Source organism: Electrophorus electricus, chromosome 5 (genome assembly GCF_013358815.1).
Source record: "Electrophorus electricus isolate fEleEle1 chromosome 5, fEleEle1.pri, whole genome shotgun sequence".
Classification (NCBI taxonomy): domain Eukaryota; kingdom Metazoa; phylum Chordata; class Actinopteri; order Gymnotiformes; family Gymnotidae; genus Electrophorus; species Electrophorus electricus.
Window position 1 is genome coordinate 7,775,043 of NC_049539.1, and position 11,456 is coordinate 7,786,498.

Below are 11,456 nucleotides of genomic sequence, written 5' to 3' on the forward strand. Positions count from 1 at the left end.
CTTCCCAAAGGGGTAGCAAGAACAAATTCCAGAAGGGATTCTGGTGCAAGAAGGTTTACAAGTGATGAGAGTTTACAAAAACAGGTGCAACAAGTACCTGATGCTTTTATCCAAAGCAACGTACAATTATGACTGAGTACAACTTGAGCAATTAAGAGTCTTGCACAGGGGCCAAACAACGGCAACTTGGCAAAGGTGGGGCTTGAACCAGCAACCTTCCAATTATAAGCCACTGCTTACAAATGTTACTCCTGCTGGCTGCATCAAACAGCCTCACATAGTCAACAAAAGGATTCGAGCAGATTTGCAATACAAATCAAGTAGTAATAAGGGCTAGAACCAAAATGGGTTTTCCCAGCCAGGCAGCTAAACCTGGGGTTAAATTCATCGATCTGTATTGAAGTTAGACAATCAGAACTAGCATAAATAGCAGGACTGATAGGGCTAACTGCCAGCACCTCTCTACTCTCCCTCTATATACACCCCTTGTTTCCTCCGCTAATTAGTAGGAGCATACCATTACAGTTAAGGGTCACCGAGACAATCACAGTTAACACATTGTGATACTATACATGGCAGTTATATACATGTAACTTTGCATCTTCCTATTTTATGGACATTAGTTATTCCATTATTGATATGCATACCATCCATTAACTTTAATGTATCTTTTCTCTTTCTTGTCGTAGTTTGGCTTCCTCTGGATTCCTCTCCTTCAGGTATGCCACAGATCCACATGGGTCTAGAAAGGCCATATGTCTCCCTATAGGATGCCTTACATGTAAGTGCATTAGTCTTTTTTCAGTTTCAGTTTTTCACTTTTTTATCCGATTGTAACCTATTGCTTTTTGTTTTTTTTATCAGCCCTACATAAAAGCATGATGCGGGCAGTCATAGCTCAGTGGTTAAGGTACTTGACTAGTAATCAGATGGTTACTGGTTCAAATTGCCACTGTTGGGCCCCAGAGCAAGGCCCTTCACCCTCAACTGCTCAAGGTGTACTCAGTCATAATTGTAAGTTGCTTTGGATAGAAGTGTCAGCTAAATGACATATGCAAGAGTGCATGCTCACTATTTGCATCTTATTCCTTACACTATATGCTGTACCAACTCCCTCAGAGGGGACTATACGACACAAGGTGGAACAAACTATAACTTTTCTGTTCAAAATAAATGAAAAGAAACCCAGCTTTATGCAGTTGGAGGGATGTGTTGCTTATTTGCCCATTGTTCCGAAGTTGTAGGGAACCGTGATGTCCAATTCATGGTTTGAACTGAACCGTAACGTCTGTGTACTGTACACCCCTACAACTCACCACTATTAGATTGGGACTATTAATCAGCCAAACACTTGCTCAGATACATACTTAAGTATGTGTATAAAGTGAATACAACTCAATTAAGTGCCTCCTTTTTGTTCACATTTTGTTGTGACTTTCACAATAAGAGTTGGGTATGTTTATGATTGAATTGATATTTATAATCAAAAGTCAAATAACTGTTAAGAATTTAATTAAATAAAACAACTTTTGGTATTCAGTATTCTTCACATCTTAACCCTTAGATACATTTCAGAGAGATGGAGCACTTGGTTAGCTTCAGTCGATGTTTGAGGGGTGTTTTGTATAGTCTGTCTTTTATGCTTTGCACGTTTATCTTTTGTTAATGATAAAGTGATAATTGTGCATTATTGTTAGCATTAAAAAAGAAAATTCCTTAAAATTTGTAACCCTAATAAGAGTTATTGTTATTTACCTATTTTAGCTTATAAGGACATGTATTAGATCCTTATTATATACTTATATACTAATATTTCAATTATTTATTATACATTTCTGCTGCTTATTTGAGTAAAATAAAAAATGGTAAACCATGGTCTATCATGAAAAATATATCGGTTCATTGCTTTGGTTCCTTAAAAATCAATATCAGTGTCAAAATGATCATATCATTCTATGGGGTTACAGTAATTGACTCATGGGAAATCCAGAAAGGGAGAGAAGGCTATTTCCTAATCTTCTAAAGGACATAGAAAGGGATGGCAATATCTGTTTATCACATTCATTTTAGGCTATTTGTATTTAAACATATTCCTGACAGAGCAGGAAAGAAAATCAATATACTCTAATCACATAATAATTTAAGTAATTCTAAGCTATTATAATGTATTGCCAGAAATTGAAAAATCAATTCTAATCTATTGATTATCACTATCCTTATTATTCACTCAAGATCTTTAAGATCTTTTGTACCTTTATTTTTCAGTGCTGTTCCTGTGCTAAAGGCTTGTCGATGCCACAGGGTTTCACACAAAAACACGAACACCTCCACAGGCCAATACACTGTGATGCACTGTTGTAGAAAAAGTGAGTGTCTGTTTCAGTGTTAGCTATCCTATACCTCACCTCGGAGCGCAGGCAGAGCACTAAGTGCTAGACATTAAGCTCATGGGTTTGACTCCCAGGGAGTATATACTACATACCTGGTCATACTGATAAATGTGTAAGTTCCTCTGGATAAGAGTCTGCCAAATGCAGTAAATGTTTGCCATCCTTGTTAATTTTCTAATGATTTTTAAAAACAGTTTAATAAAATTCCATACAATTACAGGTTTTTGTACTTAACTGTTACAGTACACAAACCTCTAATAGTTTATCTTGTTCAGTCATTAATGATTTAGCCAAATGTGCTAATTTATCTTTCCATTTCCATTTTTTCTGTTTATTTGGTTTGGTTATAAAAATGAACTTTTAATGAAAAGTTCATGAAAAACAAGTTTTAATGGAGACCAACAAATGATTTTCTTTCTTCAGCAGAAAATCTGAACAAGTATAGTTTGATACAGGTATTTTTTTTTTATCATTCTGGTAGCTGCTTCCTCTACAATGCAGTCCTAACCCATCCACACCACAGACACGCGGGATCAGAGAAATGGCGAGAGATTGTGTCGTTGCCTGTTGACTATCAAAGCTGAGTGTTAGAAAAAGCTCTTTGATGCCCAAGACACTATAAGACCCCGCTGGTCCTCCTCAGATAAATATATATATATATATATATATATATATATATATATATATATATATATAAAAACATTGATCGAGAGGGAGTTTGCGTGCGGCTTTTTTTCTATTTTTTTTCTCTGTACATCGATCCTCGAGCTGACCTTCTGGTGCTTCATAGCCGTCCGTGGCTTATGTGCCCCGTGTATTATGGCCAGAGCACAGGGAGACCAGAAGAGCTGGAGACAGGGAGAGAGAGAAGGAAGAGTGGAGGTGAACAGACACAGGGTGGGAAGAAGGGGGACATGCCATTAAAAAGAGGAGAAGATGGAGAACCAAGGATGTTTGGATGAAAGGGAAAAGGGGCTCTTCAAAATAAACAGAATGTGAAGAAATGGCGTATGCGCACGAGCACTAACAGTGAGAGTGTATTAAGAAATCTTCCTGTGACGCTGTTCTTCTTGCTCATCCTCATACTCATGACTCTCTGGTCAGTCGCTGTCAGAAGTGGGGTATGTGTTGATTGGTTGTTGGGGCTGTGCTGCATCCAGGACCTGTCTGTGGGCTGACACTGATGAATAGTTTTTAATACCTGCAGCAATGCTGCATCATCTGGACCTGGGCTTACAGTGTTAGAGCACGTGCACACACACACACACACACACACACACACACACACACACACACATATTTTGGGTTATTTATTGGACATATCCCAATGCCCAATTTCCTAAAAACTAAAGTGGAATCCTTTGTAAACTAAATTTGCTGTGAAGTACAAATATATAAGATGCATTGCAACATGGGACTATTCTTTTGTACCTCATCTCACAGCGTTAATTGGGATAACAGGATATCCTGGAGTTAGAATGGATTAGAGCTGGGCAGCATGTCCAAAGGTGCTGCCATGATAAATTTTTCTATGTTGATCAATATAGAATTTATATTGTTTAAAATGTTAAGAGAATATCCTTCTAAATATTGCAGACTGAATAAAACAAATGTTCATTACTGTTTAAAATATTGAAATATATCAGAAAATAATATACATCCACAAAATATAAGAAAATATTTTATAAATCCACATAGAAGGATTTCACTGGACCTATGAATATTTACCTTTTGATTACCCTGCACAGGTAATGCAAGACTGACTATTAACATATTTCTATAAAATTATGGAGCTGTGTGTCCTGTTTATAAACATTATTTGGGCATTGTAAGCAAAAAAGGATGTTTCTCCAAACTTGATTAAAAATGGTAACTCTTTATTACAATAAAAGCAGTAACCATAGTACACAAATGTACTATGGATTCATGGAGCTAGACTGAACACCCAGTAATAGAAGTACACACCATATATTCATTTGAAAATATCACCTCCCACCTAAGCTCCTCCTGTGAAAGATGTCGTGTCAACTGTGTATGACCAGTGTTACTGCAGTTAGTAAGAAACTACCACCTCAGTATCAACTATGATGAATGAATGGAAATTGAGTTTTGTCACCTGCATGTGTCGGCCAGTTACATTTGTTTAGAAATGTTGATCATTCTTTATCAAAATTTAAACTTTAAGTTGATTGCATCTTCTGGTCCCTCCCCAAGAGCCATTGCTGCCCTTCCTGGTTTGCTTTGCCGTATGCTAAAGTCAAATGGTCAAATGGTCTCCCCATTTGGAGGGAGACACCCTGATTTGGACCTTGTATTATAACGATGCCACTGAGTGCAGTGAGGTAAGCCAGTCACCTTTGGGTCCATACTGTAATTTCTTACAGCTTAAACATCAAAAACATTTTAAAAGGTAGAAAAAGTAACAAAAATAGCAAAACATCTTCATTGCAAGGTTCTGAACAGTTTTCAATTAAGTGACTGCACTTGACCCAAAACAAGAAGGCTTGTACAAGTGCAAACATGTACCAGTGCAAATCGCCCTGCGATATGTCTAACACAATTTGCTGTTAAGAGTTTTTTGCCCGGCAGACTAATCCTGTTTCTCTCTCTGTAGAAGCTTTTTTTACATATTCCAGTGTTGCCATCTGTGGTTAACAAATAGTTCCCATGGTGAACTGGTAGCAAATAAGGCAGTGTACCGATTAGCTAAGAGGCTTACTTCAGGAATTGCTGGATGAACCTTCCACCATGCCAAAGAACTGACCTCACTGTTAGGCGTCAGGAGCTAAGAGGGTAGTTATTTCTGTCAGCTTCAGTAACCTGTTGTTCTGAGTTGAACTTGATTTAGTTAAAATGTTATTGTGTGCATTTTTCAAAGTGCTCCATTTGTGTATAAACCTGCCAGAAAAGCATAAATAAAAAAGGATTATTCCCTACACTGAATGTAGGCTATTGTAGCTATAGGGCAGGCTAGTATACCACGAGCAACACTAGTATACTGCAATGGTGTGAAACAGACCTGTCAGTTCTCTTAAATCCCCAGGATGCATGTCTATCTTCCTATGTCTATAGGAGATCAATTCTATGTGTGCCACCGGGAAAAATTCCTTTCGCAAACATCCACTTCGCAAATTCTTCTGCTTATTAATGTGATAAACAGGAAAATTGACACATGGTTCTGATTTAACCACTTTAGTGGTTGTAGCAAATAATCTCTCAAGATTTAGCTCAACTGGCTATTTTGGTGGGAAGTTAAGAACAAACTATACAATAAACAGACAAATATGAATTAAAGTTATGTAATTTGAATACCCTGAGCTTAACATAATTATTGAGAAAAACTTTATTGCAATACAAATCAAGATTATTTTATCACCAAACAATACATTGATGGGATGTTTCTCACACAAAAGTATAATTTGTAGAACAAGCATGCTAACTGCACTTCTGTAGCCTATAACACTCGCAATATCACTCACACACATACACACACACACACACACACACAAAGAGAGAAACAAAAGAAAAAAGTCAGCACTATCCCTCTGTCAAGCATGTACGACTGGCCGCATACGTGTATACACACCACACACATCTCTACACACACACACACACACACACACACACACACACACACACACACACACACACACACACACACAAAGCGACAAAAAGTGATTTCCCCAAAAAGCTTGCTAATTCTCCATGAAGGGAGAGGCCACAATCGATAAATCATTTCTAAGTAGATTGTAAAGAAAAAAAAATGATATCCTGGGTTCTGTGACACTGCATTAGAGACTCTCCAGCAGTGAAGGGGGATGGAGGTGGGATGTGCCTCACTTTCAATAAATGGAAGCCCCTCATCTGGCTGCTTTGATTAATACCACATTAGGAGAAACAACCTTAAACACCTGCGTGCATCTCTCTTCCCTCAAGCACAGCAGTAGGTTAGCAGAGAAGGCAACAGCTAGTGTCCTTCACGCAAAACTTAGAAGACTTTTGTGCCTGAAGATAATGCATGAGGGTAATGTGCCACTGAGCGCTAATAAAGAAAGTTCTTTATTGTTTCTTCCTTCATATTGTTAAGAATATTATCATTATTGTTGTATATACCATGCTTCAAAAATGCTATTCTGGGTAACGATGAACTAAAGTAAGTATTTCACAAATGTGGAAAGAATTGGATAGAATAGAATAGAACAGAAATTATTTATTTTCCCTTTTTCCTAGAGGTACAGAATATTTTTACTGGATATGTCCTACATCCAAATTGCGCAGAAAACATCAAGATTCAAGTGAATGTTATTTGTATAGTGTTTTTTTTAAAACAGATACTTTCACATAACAGCTTTGCAGAATTGCAGACCACTAAACAGCAAGCCAAAGGCAACAGTAGCAATGAAAAAGAACCGAAAAAACAACAGTGGCATTTCAGTGCAACCCTGACAAAAGTGATTAAGCAGCAGTATTCAGCTCATGCAGAGAGGCTCCACGCAGAAACGGTCCATGAACGAAATAAAAGCCTGAACAAATATATGATGAACTACTGACCATGATGAACATAACTGTTAGACAAGAGAAAAACACTTAAACATTTCCAGTAACACTTCCGGTAATCAGCACTTCTAGTAATCACCCACGCACGAACTATGATTCAGCCCTTGTCTTGAATTTACCATTTACCTCTTGACTGAGTTTTGCAAACCATGCTCATTAACTGTGTAATATATACTAATTGTTGCTGAGGAGGGGGGGTTGGGGTGGCAGTCGCAGTGCAACAGAGCATCCTAATGACTAGGGAGAGCAAAACAAGTGAATCAAGACATTGCCTCTCCCTGGTGTGAGTTAATTGCATGGTTCAGGCCTGGTTCCCACCTTACAAGAGAATTAGGATTAGTATTAGTAGGAGTAGGAGTATTAGTCTTTCAGGGAAATATCAGCATTCTCCACCCCACTATGGTGTCATATCCTGTGGGTGATTTTTGCTCTGGTCTTATGAATATAAAATAATTCCCTGAACAGTGTCAGAAAGTATGCGTGTGGACAATACAACAACTGGCGGAGAACCTGAATATTGGTAAATTTGATAAAATTTGATAAATGTACATATATTTTCAAGAGCGGAGTATATGTTATACTTTCGGAGGGTTATTATTTGAAGAAGAACTATATTACAGCTAATATTTTGACACATACTTCGACACAAATGATGGTGATCAACATTCTGTATCAACATCTTTGTGACCTTAGAATGTGCATTTTTGTAACTTTGTGACCTGTTTATCAAATGCTGCACATGAATGCAAAGTTCCACGCAATAAAAGGGTTTATGGAAAATCTTATTGATAATTGCAATTATAATATAGCATTGAAGTATATTAGTGACTAATTACAAAACTGGCATCCTTTACCTCATCCAATTAATTTTAGGGTACATGCAGTAAGTCATAACTAGCTTCAACATTGCCTGATATATATGTAGGTTAAGAAAGGAGTAAACCAGAAAATACACAAAGTTCATGGTGCATAAAGTTTGAGCAAAATGAAATAATTTAAGACACTGATGTGCTATTTTGATGATGTTCCATTTCACTCAGCAGGGATCTAAATGCTCTGAGATGAGTAATATGATTGTCTGAGAAGATATTATATAATCACCATTTATACTTCGCTCAAACCAACATACAGTACATGGTTGTACCCAAATTATATAAATGAAAATTGCACATGTATTTTGGATATAGCCTTATGCCATAGCCTGATAAAGACAGGGCCCAACAAATAGTTTAAATGGCTGTATAATTACTATTCAGGTGTGTTTAATTGACTTGGGCTGAAGCGAGCTGATTGGACAGTCTCTGAGGATATAATCGGGCAGTATAGTCTGCATACCTAAAGATGCCCACGGAGCCAAGCACGTTTGATGTGGCGTATCGAACGGGGCGGAAATGGCTCCGCTCCTGGAGCCCGCGTGTTGATTGTTCCCCCAGCAGGGCTGTCCTCGGGGCTCAGCAGGGGAGGAGGGAGGGTGATGAAGGTGAGAGGAAGGGCCAGCGCTCCTCGCTCGCCCCCCTACCCTCGCCCGGTCCGCCACAGCATGCCACCATCGATCCATCCGGGGAAATCGGGCAGGAGGGGTGGGGGGGGATGGTGAACGTGTCGAGGAATAGAGAAAAAGAAACAGAAGGAGACGGCTGGAGGGAGGGAACTGCTGAGCAGAGGGCAAGCTGAGGCAGAGAGACAGAGAGATGAAACTCTTCTCCATCTCTTTCGCTCTCTCGCCTCTCGTTCCCATAGTGAGGGTGGCAAGACCAAGTCCCCGTCATACACCCGCCCATGACTGGAGACAGACAAGTAGAAGCTAAGGAACCTTTGTGGAGTTTATAATTGAGACAAACACACAATAGGTTTTTGAAGTAGCGTTGCACTTCATGTTTGGGCACCTTGCGGAAATCATCTGTTTACTGTCCACACAATGTCCATTGCTCTTCTTTGAAAGAAAATTTTAAGATTTAAAAATAATGGTACAAAAAACCTTTTTCACTAATACAACAGATGGGTTAAAAACATTCTCAACAGAAATACTGGGCAATCAAAAAATCGTACACTAATGTGACAGTGGAGTGCTTTATGTAAGTAAGGGAAACACACAAGGGAGTTAAACACGGGTATCTTAAAGGGTGCATTTGTGTGTCCAGGTGTATGTCAGATCAGGCATTGCAATGGCACTGGCACCATATAGAGCTAAAAGGTCAACTCCTAAGGAAGACAATGAAGGAAGTGCTTTCACAGCAGAGACACTATTCCTCACACAAAAATAGACATTTCATACATGAAGCAGAGACCCAAACACAGCAGAGATCATTTATTGCGCAGTCCGTAAAATATTGGAATTATAGGGATTATACCTGTGTGTATGTCTCATTTTAGGTGAACAAACACAGGGACATTTGCCTGCTCAAGTGTTTCTTGGCCAATCATGAGTTGTTCTAACATTAATTCATACACATGTAGGGGTATACAAAAGGTGAGCAAAAGCTAAACTTCAGTGGATGCCTAGTCGCATAACTGCAAAAAGATGGATGTACATAAACCAGAAAATGTGCATGTTTTTAATTACCACTGATGTATTATTATTTAATCTGGGCAACATTGCAGTTTGGTTTCCTGTAGCTATTTTTTTAAAAACATACATTTATAACATATAATTTATTTACTTTAGTAAGAATGTAGCATCTTCATTATTTAGTTTTTATGGAATTTATGTTTAGTACAGATTAGTGGATATACTATATTTTCACCATTGTTGAATTTAATTTTATGGACTTAGTATTTCCATGGTTCTTACCCTCTACTGTGCCCATTTTATCATTCACTTACTTTTATTGTACAGTACTGCCAAAAACCTGTCTGCTTGCTCCCATTTTTCCATTTCATCACACCGAACGTTGCCAACGTGCTTATCTGTATAATTCCCCTGTGTAACAATTATGTCAAGAACACATCTGTTACATTACCTGATGTACAGATAGAAGTCAAAAGAAAAAGATAATTTCTTTAAACTGTTCATTTTGAGATTAGGCTCTTTTTAAAATGTGTCCCAGCTTTTTGCCTCTTATTTTAGCTAGCTAGCTAGTTAATTCACATACATCTAGCGAATATTAAACACTTGAAACTGACCTATTTAATTTATTGAAATGTAAAGGATTATTTACCATTTGTACATTTAAGACATTGGTTTCTTGCAGTTGCAAGGGTACATGAAAAATATCTAATGCCGTAATGAAGATACAGCAGATAGTTATGACAGACTTTAGGTTTATGAGTCATGTGGGCAATTCCTTGGTGCACACGATGGCTCTTTACACATTTCCATTGCTGTTGTCTCTAGCATAATGGCCAAAGAGGTACCAAAACCAGAACAAAGGGCCATTAAAACACTGACTGAATCAGAGCAAAAACTCTCAGATTTAGCAGCTATGTTTGTTAAGAACATTAGCAGACCCCCCACTGACTGAAGAAAACCTTCAGTCATAAAGAAAATCACTGAAAAGATAATGACAACTATCAACTATTTGGACAGATGTGTCAAAAACTATCATAAAGACAGGAAGACATCAACATACTGTAACCTCAGACCATTCATCACAGGATACAAATCATGTACTAAAATGCAATATTATACTTTTTTAATAAAGCATGGGAAAATGCCTAGAATGGAAAGCAAAAAATGTGAAACAGATGAATGTACCACTTAATCTCTGCAGCATGTTGTTGTTGGCAGGTATGAGTGCCTGTGGAACTGGTGGAACACTTGTCTTTCTTTATGATTGTGACTGCTGACAGCAGCCAGATGAAATGTGAAGGGTACTGAGCATCTGCTCAGACCCAATCAAATGCCTCTAAACACTTCACCTTTGCAGCTGGAGAACAACTAGAGAACCTTAAAGCTGCTATGGAGTTTTCAGTGGCCCAAAACTGAACTGAAGGCTGAAAAATGAGTTTGTAAAAATAGGAAGCGAAATTGCTGTACTTCAGGCCTGGAACTAATACACACTGGCTATCATTTAAAATGCAGCTTTTATATTTTACAGTTCATTGCAGATTTTATCCACAGTCAAAAGCATCACTGGCATGTTGGACAAACAATCGCTTTAAAGGAAAAAGGGGGAGACAGAAGTCACAACCCTAAAGGACCATCACAGGTGCCAAAACCATGTAATGAAAAGAAGTGAGAAAATGAGTGAATAATTTAATAGCAACAGCCTACAGTAAGACCAGTGAAAAGCACAGAGCTTTTTCTCATCAATTATTAGTACTTATCAGGATAATGCATTGATGAAGTGACCCCTACTTCGGCACCTGGGGGCTTTTCACAAATTTACCATGCTCTTTACCAAGAAAATAACACTGATCAAATCTACAGCTGTAATGGATGACTGGACATTAACACTTTGTTGAATGTAGCATCTGCCACAAAGGCTCTCTCTGGTGCTGTTCATAAAACATGGGGGAGACGGATAGTGTGCTCTGTATAAGGCTGCAGTCTGTTTTACGAGATAAGCC